Source organism: Aquarana catesbeiana, linkage group LG09 (genome assembly GCF_042186555.1).
Source record: "Aquarana catesbeiana isolate 2022-GZ linkage group LG09, ASM4218655v1, whole genome shotgun sequence".
NCBI lineage: Eukaryota > Metazoa > Chordata > Amphibia > Anura > Ranidae > Aquarana > Aquarana catesbeiana.
This window is the reverse complement of record NC_133332.1, coordinates 285283010-285299146: the sequence shown is the minus strand read 5'-3', so window position 1 is coordinate 285299146 and position 16137 is coordinate 285283010.

Here is a 16137-nt window from a genome sequence, read left to right as displayed (position 1 = left end):
CAAGAAAGATCTGTAGCCTGAAGGGATGTCAGCAAAGCCAGTCTTTAAACAGGAACGCAGGAGATAGTTACTTGTAATGTGACCAAGGCGAAGGCAGAGCTCCTCTGGACTGGATGGCTTAAGTAGGCAGGACTGACGACCAGGATCAACAACAGCTGGGTAACTGTGGAGAGAGATGGGAGCTGGCAATTAGCTGACAGCTGAGTGGCCAGCTCAGAGAAGGAAGGGCTGAGCCCATCCCTGACAGCTAACTGGTCTGTTATTCCCAGAGATGTATTTTGGGCCCTTTTTAAATATTGGTGCTACATTGGCTTTTCTCCAATCAGCTGCTACCATTCCAGTCAGTAGACTGTCAGTAAGTTAGGAACCATGGTCTGGCAATTACTTGACTGAGTTCCCTAAGTTCCCTCGAGTGCAAGCCATCTGGTCCCGGTGATTTATTAATGTTAAGTTTCCCAAGTCTAATTTTAATTCTGTCCTCTGTTAACCATGGAGGTGCTTCCTTTGATGTGTCATGAGGCTAAACACTGCAGTTTTAGTTACTGCTGCCCCTCGATTCCCTTGTGAAGACTGAGGGGAAGAATGAATTCAATACCTTCGTCATCTCCCCATCCTTTGTAACCAGATGTCCTTTCTCATTCTTTATGGGGCCAATATGGTCTGTTCTCCCTATTTTACTGTTTACATACTTAAAGAACTTCTTGGGATCTTTTTTGCTGCCCTCCTTATTGCACCCTTACATTTCTTGTTGCATTTTTTATAAAGTCTGAATGCTGATGATGATCCCACAACCTTGTATTTTTTGAAGGCCTTCTCCTTTGCTTTTATATACATTTCTACATTGGAGTTAAGCCATCCAGGACTTTTGTTTGCTCTTTTAAATGTATTACCCAATGGGATGCATTGGCTAATGCCCTTATTGAATATGCCCTTAAAGCAAACCCATCTCTCCTCCGTGTTTTTTGTTCCTAAGATTTTATCCCAATTTATGCCTTCTAGCAAGGTTTATAGTTTAGGGAAGTTGGCTCTTTTGAAATTCAGTGTCTTTGTATTCCCCTGTTTCTTATTTGTGTGATTTATACTATAGCCAATTGACCTGTGATCGCTGTTACCTAAATTGCCCCGTATTTCCCCATCCGGGATCAGGTCTGTATTTTTGGTAATCAGTAGATCCAGTAACGCTTTATATCTAGTTGGTGCGTCTACCATCTGACCCATAAAATTGTCCTGCAAGACATTTAGGAACTGAATGCGTGGCTCCCTCTGCCCAGTCTATGTCTGGATAATTAAAATCCCCCATTATGATAACACTTCCCATCCTTGCTGCTAATCCAAATTGTGATAGATCTGTCTCCCCTTCCTCCATCAGGTTAGGGGGCTTATAGCATACTCCCAGTATTATTTTCCCCTTAGCTTCATCCCTTTGGAGCTCCACCCATAAGGATTCCACCTCCTCCCTAGCTCCCTTAGCGATGTCATCTCTCACATTCACTTGTACATTATTCTTGATACATAGGCATACCCCTCCCCCTTTTTTACCCTCTCTATCCTTGTGATAAAGGGTATACTCTTGAATGGTTGCCAGCCAATCATTAGAGCTGTTGAACCAGGTCTCTGAAATTCCCACAAAATCCAAATCCTCCTCATACAACAGTATCTCTAGTTCACCCATCTAGTCCGCCAGGCTCCTGGCATTGGTGAACATGCCCCGTAGTTCACACCAGTCGCATATTTTCCTCTTATTGGGTGTTACGAGATTGCAACTAGGACTTGCTTCTATACTTACCTTGAGTTTATGTGCTTTGGTCAACCTACCACTAATGCCCCCAGTACTACCCTCTTGATTATGTTCCGCGCTGATTATCTCTACCTCTGGACCCTCACCCCCATCACCTAGTTAAAAAACCCCTCTTACTTTCTCATCCAGTGCTGCACTGACATTTCTGGATTCTGAGTCATGGGGGAAGCAAAAGAATTGTCAAAGGATCTGCGGGAAAAGGTAGTTGAACTGTATAAAACAGGAAAGGTATATAAAAAGATATCCAAGGAATTGAGAATGCCAATCAGCAGTGTTCAAACTCTAATCAAGAAGTGGAAAATGAGGGGTTCTGTTGAAACCAAACCACAGTCAGGTAGACCAACTAAAATTTCAGCCACAACTGCCAGGAAAACTGTTCAGGATGCAAAGAAAAACATACAAATAACTTCAGGTGAAATACAGGACTCTGAAAACATGTGGCGTGGCTGTTTCAAGATGCACAATAAGGAGGCACTTGAAGAAAGATGGGCTGCATGGTCCAGTCACCAGAAGAAAGACATTACTACGCAAATGCCACAAAGTATCCCGCTTACAATACGCTAAACAGCACAGAGACAAACCTCAAACCTTCTGGCACAAAGTCATTTGGAGTGATGTGATGAGACCAGCTTTTTGGCCACAATTATAAACGCTACATTTGGAAAGGAGTCAACAAGGCCTATGATGAAAGGTACACCATTCCTACTGTGAAACACAGAGGTGGATTGTTGATGTTTTGGGGATGTGTGAGTTACAAAAGGCACAGGACATTTGGTCAAAATCGATGGCAAGATGAATGCAGTATGTTATCAAAAATTACTGGAGGAACATTTGCTTTCAGCCAGGAAGCTGTGCATGGGACGTACTTGGACATTCCAAAATGACAATGAACCAAAACACAAGGCCAAGTTGACCTGTCATTGGCTACAGCAGAATAAAGTGAAGGTTCTGGAGTGGCCATCTCAGTCTCTGGACTTCAATATCATTGAGCCACTCTGGGTAGATCTCAAAATGTGCAGTTCATGCAAGACAGCCCAAGAATTTACAGGAACTGGAGGAGTTTTGCCAAGAGGAATGGGCAGCTTTACCATCTGAGAAGATAAAGAGCCTCATCCACAAATACCACAAAAGACTTCAAGCTGTCATTGATGTTAATCTGTTATCTGAAGTTAAAAATTATCCGAAATAACGAATGCTGTATCTAAACAAATGGAATGGAACAAATGAATTATTATTGTTATTTATTATTAGATGGTTACGTTCCATTTGTTTAGATACGGCATTCGTTACTTCAGATAATTTGTAACTTCGGATAAATTCGTACTTGTTACGTTCACTAACAGCCAAATTTAAAAGGAAATTCCAATACCTATAAATTTAATTATTATTATTAGTTATTATTAGTTATCTTTTAAGGTTTTCAAATTTTTGGATTTTTGTTCTTTTGAATTTTCATTCTTATTTTCAGATTTTCAAAGATCCAAATTTTCGAATTTCCTAATTTCGAATTTACAAAGTATCCAATTTCCGAAATTCGAATTTTCAAAATTCGAAATTTCTGAATAAACGAATTTGTCAAAATTCATTAAAAAACAAATTTGTAACTAAACTAATTGCACATGTCTAGCAGCCAACACTATGTTACCCTTGTAATAACAAGAGATCAAAAGCACCCATCAAGACCCACATAGACCCAGCATCTCGCCAAAAATAAAAGGGGGGGACCCCTAACCAGGGGGGCAATTAATCAGACGCTGTGGAGCTATTTTCTATTCAGTCACCCCATACCTTTTTAAACTTATCAGGTACCCCTCTGTTTAGATATGTGGCTTTATTCAACGGCAAAGCTTTATTTATCAATGCCTTCCAGGCCATTATGGTGGGGGCCGTCGGCTTCTTCCATGACAAAATAATAATTTTCCTTGCATAATACAGGAGCAGGGTGAGCAAAGTGTGAGTTACCCACTTGGGTACCAAATGTATCTACCAGGCTAACAGACAGACCTCTATAGATGGTCTAATAGCAATCATCGTGACCGACCCGACACAGTGTGCCACCTCCGCCCAGAACTACCGGATGTGCGGGCAATGCTAAAAAACGTGCACAGAATCTGCTCCAGGGGCATCGCACCTACAACAGTTCAAAGGATGAGCAGAGAAAATACTTGCTAGTTTAGCAGGAGTGTAGTATATCCTATGGAGGAACTTGAACTGTATCAAGTAATCATGTGCTGACACCAATCTAGCAAACAAGGCGCTCCATACATCGTCCCAATCATCTTTGTCCAGCTGCAGGAAATCCAACAACCATGCAGCACGACAGGAGGCCAAAACCGTGGTAGTATCTGTGAATAATTCCTTATAAATAATGGAAAGAGCTTTAGGTAAATCTTTAGCTCTGAGCAGTGACTACGGGTCCCCAACCCGCACCTCCAGATTGAAAGACCCAAATTGGGCAGAGAAAGCATGCCTAAACTGGAGAAAACTGAACAAGTGTGAGTTGGGGAGCCCGTATCTACTTTTAAGCTCATTGAATGTCAACAACAACCCATTTCCGACCTCTGCATCTACTGTTTGTAGCCCATGTCTGGTCCAAGCGGTTGGATTCGAATATGAGCAAAAAATGAGACAGCCGAGGATTACGCAAGAGGGGAGTATGTGGAGACACCACACCGTTCTGGAGTTCAGCCCCTCCAGCCAAATCCCACGCTCGGATGACTGACTGCATGGACTCCATAAGGGGGTAGAGAGCCCCCTTCCCCCAGTATGGCAAAGAAGACAATGCCTCGTAAGATCCTAACACTGCAGCTTCTAGAGTTACTGTGGCATCATCATCTGGTTGAAACAACCACCTATGTGCAAATACCAAGTGCCCCGCTAAGAAATACCTGGAAAAATTGGGTACCGTCAACCCCCCTTACCTCCAGGGCTGTTGCAACACTTGTAATCTAATACGGGGTGTCCCCCCACCCCAGAGGAAATCCAAAATGATTCTATCAATGGTCTTCAAAATATGCTTAGGTATCTAAACTGGAGAATTCCTGAAGATATACAGAAATAAGGGGAGAAATTTCATTTTCAGCAGATCAGGGATAATGGTAGGTTGCGCCAGGCTTGCGTGCGATGCTTACGAGTTTGTACAATCGGAGTAACATTAAGAGAGATAAAATCGGAAACGGACTGAGATAATTAAGCCCAAAAATTTTACCTTATCAACCCACTGCAGTGGACAGCTTATCTGGGCCCTCAGGGTCAGAGATGGGAACCGCAATGGTAAAATTTGTGACTTACCTCAGTTTACCTTAAGACCCTAAAACTGAGAGAAGGTATCCAAGATGGATAAAGCTGAGTCTAACGAGTGGTCCTGATTTCCCAGGAATAGTACCAAATCATCGGCATATAGTGCTGTTTTTTCCTCCAACACTCCCACCTGGATCACCTTCACCCCAGAGGACACACGTAAGGCTACATCCAGGGGTTCTATAAGTAGGGCGAATAAACCAGGGGACAGAGGACATCCCTGGCGTGTCCCCCTAGCTATCAGGAAGAAATCAGAAATGATCCCATTAAGTTTAACCGCAGCAACTGGGGAATTATATAATAGCGTAATCCATTCACGAAATGTGGTGTCAAACTGCCATAGTACTTCCTGCATGTAATTCCAGTCTACAGAATCAAAGGCTTTTTCCAAATCCAAAAAGACTGAGATTCCCCCTTAGTACTCACAGCCTATTTTAACCGCTGAAAGCTTGCAGCACCACAACTGTGTACATAACATGATGGTGATTCCATGGCTGTGGCATGTGTACCAGCCCCTCCAGCCACCATGTTAGGTTAAAGAGGAACTGCAGTCTGCTCACATAATTTGTAATAAAAACATCTTTGCCATTCTGAAGTTTCCCTTCAACCACTTTGCATATTATTTTATATATATATATGTGATTCTGTACTTGCCAAATATGCTGTGGAAATCTCCTCTAATGAGTCTGGCATCAGCCATTTTAACTGTGGGCAGCTGAAGCTGCTGCTTGCTCACTTCCTGGATTTACAGTGACACACAGAGGCACACCTTCAGCTCTGCAGCTCTCATTGGCCCTCTTAGGACTCATCCCTTCTTCCTTTCTGGCAAACTCTGAGAGTGAGAGAGAGAGCTGTGCATGATGTCATAAGCCTAGGCTAACGACCAGACAAGAAACAGGAAGTGGGCTGTATAAGGTATTTATTGGCAGAAAAAAAAAATGTTTTACTATCCAAAGTTAAAACAACAAGGGCAGAAGATTTAAAAGATGGAAAGTTGAAAAAATGACTGAAGTTCCGCTTTAAGGTTGGGCTGCCAGGGACAGTACAACCAGGACTCAGCCACCTCAGCCACAAGCATGAATAAGGCCTAACAGGGCCCCAGATAGCCATAAAAACATGATGGGAGTTCTAACCTATTCTGACTCTAAATCTAAAATGAAAAAAAAAAAATAAATGTATTGACTATAGCCGTTCAAGGCAAAAGTAGTTTTGTGAAAGTCATTATGTGATTTTTTCTTTCTAGCATAACAATTACATAAAAAGGATTTGTTTTCTTTACAGATGTCATCTGCTTACATTTTTTTGTCATTACCATGAAATAATAAAACTTGCCTTTAGATATAGAAACAACATTTTCAGTTGTGACACTTTCCTGAAATGATCTGCTGGTCACGAAGAATACCTAAAAAAAGTAAAATTTTGGTAGTACTCATGCTAGTCTTTCATTCTCACTCTTACATTCTCTCATAGGTCGATGTAAATACAGACCAGTATAAATTAATTGCCAGTGTTGCTACCCTGCCCTGAGCAGAAGTTATACTTTAAAGCTAAATTGATAGCTTTGTGTTTATTTGGTCTCCCCTAAGGTTAGTGTTGTTGTTTGCCTCTGGCTGATGCTGAGGAGTGTTCCTGGCAGTAGTGCAAGAAGATCTAAAAATGCTGGACTATGGATATTCATGTCCCCCTGACCAACCACTAGAAGGTTTTTGCTAGAGATGCAAACATATAGAGAAAATATAAATATTTGGGGTCACATTTGGGGTCTCTTACCCCTAGGCTTCTGCCAGGGGAAGGGTGTGTGCCTAAAAAGGGTACCCATGTGTATTTGAGACCAATGCCTGAGTCCAAAGTTTAATTAATATTAACATAAGGGCATTATGTTTTCCAGAATTAAAGGGGTTGTAAACCCTCATGGTTTTTCACCTCAATGCATCCTATGCATTAAGGTGAAAAAATTTCTGTCACTGACCGCCCCCCCCCCAGCGCCTCCATTTTACTCACCTGAGTCCTGTGATTCACACGCCGGAGACACGCTCTTCCCCTCTGCCCGTGGTCTCGACTCTTGATTGGATAGATTGATAGCAGCGCAGCCATTGGCTCCCGCTGCTGTCAATCAAATCCAATGACGTGGGCGCCAGGGGGTGGAGCCGAGTCCAGCAATTGTGTCTATGGACACAAATGCTGGACTCTGGATCGCGCCCACAAGGTAACCCCCCTTCGGGAAAGCGCTTCTCCTAGGGGGTTATACAATGCGGGCAGGAGCTACCAGTGCCACCAGGGGACACCAGAAGTTGAGGATCAGGGCCACTCTGTGTAAAACTAACTGCACAGTGGAGGTAAGTATGACATGTTTTTTGTTTAAAAAAACAAAAAACGAAGCCTTACAATCAATTTAATCTGGGTTCTCTTTCTGGAATATATTCTTGATGGTTGTAAGGCTGCAGCGGTTTTCCCGATGTTAATTGGTTCCGTCGGAAATATTTAGAACATGTTCCATTTCTATGTCTGTCAGAATTTTCAAAAAAAAAAAAAAAGTCTGATGAGGCACACAGAGGATCGGATTAGACGATGAAAAGCTTCCGTCAGACTTTTTCTGTCGGACATTCCGCTCCTGTGTACGCGGCTTTACCTGTTATCCAATGAACACCTGCCAATCAAAAAAGTTCAAATGAAATGGCACATGGTTTGAACCAAAATAGACAACTTTATACCCTAACCCACCCTTTTTGCTTTAGGGAATGCAGACAACAAGGCATTATGCTCCACACACAGTGGACTTTGTAAAGGCTGGATAAATATTCTCTAATAAAATCACTGACACACAGATAAAGAGAAAAAGCAAATCTCTAAAATCACTATTCATCACTATAATTCTTTTTTTTTTTTTTCTTTAAGCTTCAAAAGGTAACGATTGCTAAATCTTTGAAAAGAGGCTTTGGTCATTCTTAAACCGATGAAAACTAAGATGAAGAAGATAAGGATTTAACAACATACTCTCAAGTAGTCTCAAAGACAAGCTATTGAGAAGGCATGGAATTCATAGGTTCTGCACTTTAGGTGAGGTCCTTGCGTAGAAACTTTTCCTAACACTTTCTTTTCCCTGAGCACCTTCTTTATTTCTCTTTTTTCAATCTAAGCTTTGGGTATACAAAACGATGACTAGCAAATATTTTCTATACAGACTACTAATACAAGAAATCTTAACACTCGAAAAACAATTAAAGACAGTATCTTGTTTCAATAATGTAGCTAAAAGAAAAAAATACAAATCTATTGTAAACAACATGATTTCCCTAGGTTCTGCATTAGATATGTAGTTTATTAATAATTTTTTTTTGTTTCTAGCACAAAAAATAAAAATAAATAAAAAACGCAAAGATGATCAAATACCCATCCATCCATGTCAGACTAATGATTCAGGGACAATCCGATCACCTTAGAGGGTCAGGAAGGAATTTTTTCCCCTTTGGAGACCATCTGACCAAAGGGATTTTTCTTTCCTTCCTCTGAATCATCAGAAGGTTTGGGGATTTGAAAAGGTCCTACCTCTGAAGAGTCAGAGGATATGTAAACAAGGCAGATCGCTGTTCTGAGGGGAGGTGGGGGATGGAATTTGTGTCCCTGCAAAGCAGGGAATAAATTCCATCTCTTCCCCTAGTAAAAGCACCTCATACAGTGCACAAGAACACTGGCTAGGCACACAGTTAACCCTTTGATCACCCCTGATGTTAACTCTTTCCCAGCCAATGTCATTAGTACAGTGACAGTGCATATTTTTAGCACTGATCACTGTATAAGCGTTACTGGTTCCCAAAAAGTATAAAAAATGTCAGTTAGTATCAGAATGTCTGCCGCAATATCGCAGTCTCACTGATCGCCCCCATTACTAGTAAAAATAAATAAAAATATACCATAGTTTGTAGACACTATAATTTTTGCGCAAATCAATCAATGTACGCTTATTGGGATTTTTTTTACAAAAATATGTAGCAGAATACAGTGCATCCAGAAAGTATTCACGGTGCTTCACTTTTACCACATTTTGTTATGTTGCAGCCTTATTTCAACATGGATTAAACTCAAAATTCTACAAACAATACCCCATAATGACAACATGAAAGAAGTTTGTTAGAAATCTTTGCAAATTTATTCAAGATAAATACGGAAAAAAAACGGAAAAAATAAATAAATTCTTTCAAAAATCAGACAGACAATGTGATTGTCTGGATTTGTTTCCACATTTTGTCTCTCATAGTTGAGGTATACCTATAATGACAATTACAGGCCTCTCTCATCTTTTTAAGTGGGAGAACTTGCACAATTGGTGGCTGACTAAATACTTTTTTGCCCCACTGTATGTGTTTGTGAAATTTAACCTCTTTATGCCGACTGTACGCAAAATACATTCTCGGCTTGAAGGGGTTATACCAGGGTGATACCTGCAGCTGCAGGCATCACCCCTGTACTGTTTTTTAGAGCCAGCGGTTGGCTTTCTAGTGATAACAACCGATGCGGCTAAAAGACGCTTGACTGTTATCCTAAGGAGCGGGAGGGGACGTGATGTCACCCCCTCACTGCCTTCCCTGGCTCTCCTGGGCTCTCCTGTCCCACCGGGAGGCCCGAGCGACCAGCTGACACGTCTTCCGGCTGGCTGAAGACCCTAATGAAGCTGGAATTGGCTTTGATTGGGTCTCCTAAGTAGTAACCCAGAAGCAATGCCAATGCCGAGTAATCCCTAGTGCTCCAAAAAGCTGATTTTTGGCGTTTTGAATACTTTTAAGTGCAAAGGAGGGATTTGGGGTCTTATAGACCCCAAATCTCTCCATAAAGAGTACCTGTCACTGACTATTACTGTCACAAGGGATGTTTACATTCCTTGTGACAGCACTGAGCCTGGGTTCACACTAGCGCGATCTCAGAGACTGCATGTGATACGCACCCTGCAGGTGCCATTCACATGTGATCTCTGAGCAATGCAAGTTCAGCCATGCAGTCGTATGCCCAGAGTACGGTGAATTGTCTGGAGATGAGAAGAGAGCAAATTGGGCAATAGACCCATAAACACAAAGAACACTTTACAGTACACAACTACTTCTCGCAGAAGATGAAGCCACACAGAGAAGGAGGATCTGCATCTCGTCCTGTCACGGTAGGATATGTTTGTCTGTCTTGCACCACCGTGGATAAGAAAATTAAAAAAAATATTTGTCTGTGTTGTCTTTCACCTCACACATGCTCAAAAAATGAGCTTTAGGCAATTCTCTTCTGTGCAAAGGGCTACAAAGAGATTGTAGACAGCCCACTTTGGGACTACATTACATGAGAGTACAGTATTTGTGTCAGGTGCGAGTATGGAGATCGAGATGGTAAGAGGGCTCCCCTTGCGGCTAAGTGCAGCATGCCCCTGGAGTTTTGAACAGGGAGCGCGGTGCCCAAAGAAGCCAGGTTGGCCAGGTGCTTGTTTGCGGTCAGATGAGCTTGGCCACTGAGGGATGACTGGAGCAGGCAGAGCTGAACTTGCTGTGTTCAGGGCAACAGAGAAACCAGAAGCCAGGCCAGAGGTCATACACAGATAAGTCAGTCCAGAGCATAAACAGGGGCGAGCCAAGGTCATACACAAGTAGGGTCCAGGTAGAAGCCGAAGGTCAAGCTGGGTGATCAGGAAGCAGAAGCAGAGTCCAGATGCAGGCCAAGGGTCAAACCGGGAGATCAAGAAGCAAGGTCAAGGCAAGCCGGGTCACAACAGGTAATCACAGATCAGGAAGCAAAGTCAAGATACACAAGGGAGCTGAGGAGATGATCCAGCAATGTCCTGTAGTAACAGGCTGGCTTAAATAGGGCCACTGGCACCAGCGTCTGTCATGCCACTTACACGCCGTCACGCATGCGCAGTATTGCACGTGCATCGATGCGCCAATGCACACGCTCGTGCACATCTCTGAACCCTCCGTGAGCATCCATGAAAGTTCTGGGCACAAGGGCCAGCCTCTGGATGCCCAACCTAGACCATTTCTCTGGGTACCTATTGTGGAAAGTTCTGTAAAAGTCTCGGAGCATGTATATTATCCACCAGTTCCCAAGCATTTTCCTCTGAAGAATACCCCTTCCATTTAACAAGAAATTGAGTCTGCCTACCTCTTCTCCGGCAGTCCAGGATGGCTTCTACTTCATATTCAGTGTCATTATCTATAGTAACTGGTGGAGGTGGCAACTCCTCTCTCCCGGGAAATGGACTTGGCACATCTGGTTTCAGTAGGGAGATGTGGGACACTGGATGGATCTTGTAGGAGGCCGGCAAAGCGAGTTCAAAAGCCACGGGGTTCACCCCTTTCTCGATCTCGAATGGACCCACAAACCTTGGACCAAGCTTCCCGGAAGGACAAGAAAGTCTGAGGTTAATAGAGGACAGCCATACCTTGTCCCTCTCTTTCTACTGTCATATTATTTTTTGAAATCTCCCTGAGCCTTTCGCATGGTTCTTTGGAGGACTTGGTAGTTGGTTTGGAAGAAGCTTATTCTATCCTGAACGGCCGGTACCGGAGATTCAGGAACAGTGTTAGGCAGGAAGGACGGGTGAAAGCCATAGTTTGCCCAAAAGGATGACTAATTGGTGGAGGTGTGTATGGTGTTGTTATATGCAAACTCAGTGCAAGGCAGCAAGGAGGCCCAGTCATCTTGGGAGAAAGAGCAGAAGCACTGCAGATATTGCTCTAAGGTTTGGTTTGTCCTCTCTGTCTGGCCATTATTCTGAGGAAGAAAAGCAGAGGAGAGACATAACTCAATTGACAGGATCTTGCAAAGATTCTTCCAGAAGCCAGAGGTGAATTGTATCCCTCTATTGGAGACTATATTATCAGGTAGTCCATGTAGTCTTACTATCTCCTTGATAAAGATTCTTGCCGTGTCCATGGCGGAAGGTGTACCAAGCATGGGTAAGAATTGGGCCATTTTTGATAGTCGGTCCACTACTACCAAGATTGTTGTAAAATTCTCTGATGGGGGGGAGATCAACTATGAAGTCCATAGAGATATTCTTCCAAGGTTACTCTGGGACTGGTAAGGGTCTTAACAGACCCCAAGACTTGGTTTTGGAACCCTTGTTACGCTGGCAAACCAGACATGAATTAACATATTTTTTGCAGTCCAATCTTAGGGAAGGCCACCACAGGTATCGTTGGATGAGGTCAATCGTCTTCCGGACCCCAAAATGCCCGGCCAGCTAGTGGTCAAGCGATTTTTTCAAGGCCTGCAGTCCGACTTCCTGGGGAACAAAAGTTTTGTCCTGATGCCACAGGAACCCTTCATGACTCCTTGAAATTCCTGGCTCTGTGCACTGGAGAGGCTTGTACAATAGATGCTCTTAGGTCTGGCTGAATTAAAAGATAGTGTTGTGTGGACAGGATTGTGCCGAGAGTGGTTTCTTCAGGGGTGTCTGGGAACATCTGAGACAGAGCATCAGCCTTCCCATTCTTGGATCCGGGACAATAAGAGATGTGAAAATGAAATCAAGAAGAATAACGCCCACCACGCTTGATGTGGTCTCAAACGTCTGGCAGTCCTAAGATACCCTAAATTTTTATGATCGGTAAAGATCATGATGGGATGTGCTGCACCTTCAAGGAAGTACAGTGGCTTGCGAAAGTATTCGGCCCCCTTGAACTTTTCAACCTTTTGCCACATTTCAGGCTTCAAACATAAAGATATAAAATTATAATTTTTTGTGAAGAATCACCAACAAGTGGGACACAATTGTGAAGTGGAACGAAATCTATTGGATATTTTAAACTTTTTTAGCAATTAAAAAACTGAAAAGTGGTGTGTGCAAAATTATTCGGCCCCTTTACTTTCAGTGCAGCAAACTCACTCCAGAAGTTCAGCGAGGATCTCTGAATGATCCAATGTTGTCCTAAATGACTGATGGTGATAAATAGAATCCACCTGTGTGTAATCAAGTCTCTGTATAAATGCACCTGCTCTGTGATAGTCTCAGGGTTCTGTTGAAAGCGCAGAGAGCATCATGAAGACCAAGGAACACACCAGGCAGGTCCGTAATACTGTTGTGGAGAAGTTTAAAGCCGGATTTGGATACAAAAAGATTTCCCAAGCTTTAAACATCCCAAGGAGCACTGTGCAAGCGATCATTTTGAAATGGAAGGAGTATCAGACCACTGCAAATCTACCAAGACCTGGCTGTCCCTCTAAACTTTCAGCTTAGACAAGGAGAAGACTGATCAGAGATGCAGCCAAGAGGCCCATGATCACTCTGGATGAACTGCAGAGAACTACAGCTGAGGTGGGAGAGTCTGTCCATAGGACAACAATCAGTCGTACACTGCACAAATCTGGCCTTTATGGAAGAGTGGCAAGAAGAAAGCCATTTCTCAAAGATATCCATAAAAAGTCTCGTCTAAAGTTTGCCACAAGCCACCTGGGAGACACACCAAACATGTGGAAGAAGATGCTCTGGTCCGATGAAACCAAAATCGAACTTTTTGGCCACAATGCAAAACGATATGTTTGGCGTAAAAGCAACACAGCTCATCACACTCAACACACCATCCCCACTGTCAAACATGGTGGTGGCAGCATCATGGTTTGGGCCTGCTTTTCTTCAGCAGGGACAGGGAAGATGGTTAAAATTGAGGGGACGATGGATGCAGCCAAATACAGGACCATTCTGGATGAAAACCTGTTGGAGTCTGCAAAAGACCTGAAACTGGGACGGAGATTTATCTTCCAACAAGACAATGATCCCAAACATACAGCAAAATCTACAAAGGAATGGTTCACAAATAAACGTATCCAGGTGTTAGAATGGCCAAGTCAAAGTCCAGACCTGAATCCAATCGAGAATCTGTGGAAAGAGCTGAAAACTGCTGTTCACAAACGCTCTCCATCCAACCTCACTGAGCTCGAGCTGTTTTGCAAGGAAGAATGGGCAAGAATTTCAGTCTCTCGATGTGCAAAACTGATAGAGACATACCCCAAGCGACTTGCAGCTGTAATCGCAGCAAAAGGTGGCTCTACAAAGTATTAACGCAAGGGGGGGGGCGAATAATTTTGCACGCCCCACTTTTCATTTTTTTATTAGTTAAAAAAGTTTCAAAAATCCAAAAGATTTCGTTCCACTTCACAATTGTGTCCCACTTGTTGGTGATTCTTCACAAAAAATAAAAAATTTTATATCTTTATGTTTGAAGCCTGAAATGTGGCAAAAGGTTGAAAAGTTCAAGGGGGCCGAATACTTTCGCAAGCCACTGTATCTCCATTCCCCCAAAGCTGTTTTATTGGTCAAAAGCTCCCGATCTCCGGCATCATAATTTTTTTCCAGTTGCGTCATTTTTCGTGAAGAAAAGGCTACAGGATGTAACAATGATTTGGGGCCCTGTCATTGAGAAAGGACAGCTCATGTGGCCACTTTAGATGCATTGACTTCCAGAACATAGGATCAGGATGCTGGAGAACTGGTGCCGAGACAAATACTGCTTTGAGTCTGTCAAAAGCTGCCTGAGCCTCCGGGGACCACTGGAATCTGGAATGCAAATGGGTTAGTTGGGTAATGGGTGATATAATGGCTGAAAAGTTCTTAATAAATCTTCTGTAGAAGTTTAAAAAACCAATAAATCTTTGAACGCCCTTCTTGTCCGAGGGGGCAGGCCATTCCAGGATCGCTTTTACTTTTTGGGGATCCATGGCCACTCCTTTAGAAGAAATGACAAGACCCAAGAACTGGATTGATTCTTTTTCAAAGTGGCACTTTTCGGCTTTCACGTACAATCCATGCGTTCTTAGAATAGTTAGCACCTTCTTCATGTGAGCTTGATGGATTTCCAGGGTGGCTGAGAAGATGAGGATGTCATCCAGATACACAATGCAGTTGTCAAGATAGTCTCGGAAAATATCGTTCACAAAATGCTGGAACGTGGCTGGAGCATTGCAGAGTTCAAATGGCATCACCAAATATTCGAAATGACTGAAACGAGTTAGGAATGCCATCTTCCACTCACCCCCCTCACGAATGCGAATCAGATTGTAAGCACCTCGTAAGTCCAGTTTAGAGAAGACTCAAGCAAAACGGAATTGTTGGAAGAGTTCCGGGATGAGGGGGAGTGGGTAGCAATTTTCGATGGTGATTTTATTCAGCTCTCAGTAGTCTACACAAGGCCTCAACTTTTTGTCCTTCTTCTCGACAAAGAAAATGCCAGCACCTGCAGGGGATGAAGAGCGACGAATAAATCCCTTTTCCAGGTTTTCATCAATATACAGTCGTAACGTTTCAAGTTCAGTCTCTGAGAGGAAAAATACGACCAAAGGGAGTTTCGGAACCTGGAAGCAATTCAACAGGGCAGTCATAGGGGCGATGAGGTGGAAGGGAGTCCGCTCCTTTCTTATCGAATACATACAGGAATTATTGGTAGGCAGAGTGTACATATGGGTTGGTACTAGAAAAAGGTTGTATGGTCAGGCAGCTGGTGAAGTCCTTAGGACTAGGGGCAAGGCAATGCTGCTGACAGTAGGCAGATGAAAACAGAACTTAATTCTTGAACCAGTCAATGTAAGGGTTGTGTGCTCATAACCAGGGGACTCCCAGAATGACTGGAAACATAGGAGAGCACAATACATCAAAGCGTACCAGTTATTTATGGCTGGAATTGGTTGTCATAGGGATTGGCAGGGTTTCATGGGTAATCAGTCCAGAACTGGGTAGAGATCCATCAGCCAAATGTACTGTTAACTGCTGCTTCTTGGTAACAAGGGGAATTCCAAGTCCTTTGGCTTCTTAGGTTATGTCTAAGAAGCAGCTACAGGCCCCAGAGTCGATGATAGCTGAAAGCCGGATCTCTTCTTCTGCCACCAATAGGGAAATAGGGAGAACAGGGTGAGATGAGGTAAGTCCTGACACTTGACAGTGCATAGGGGGCTGGTAGTATGGTTTCTTCGGCCTGAGGTGGCAATTTTGCTGGAAATTACCATTGTCTCCACAGTAAAAGCAAAGATTCACCTGTCGGCTGTAGAGCCTTTCTTCAGGCAACAGAGCA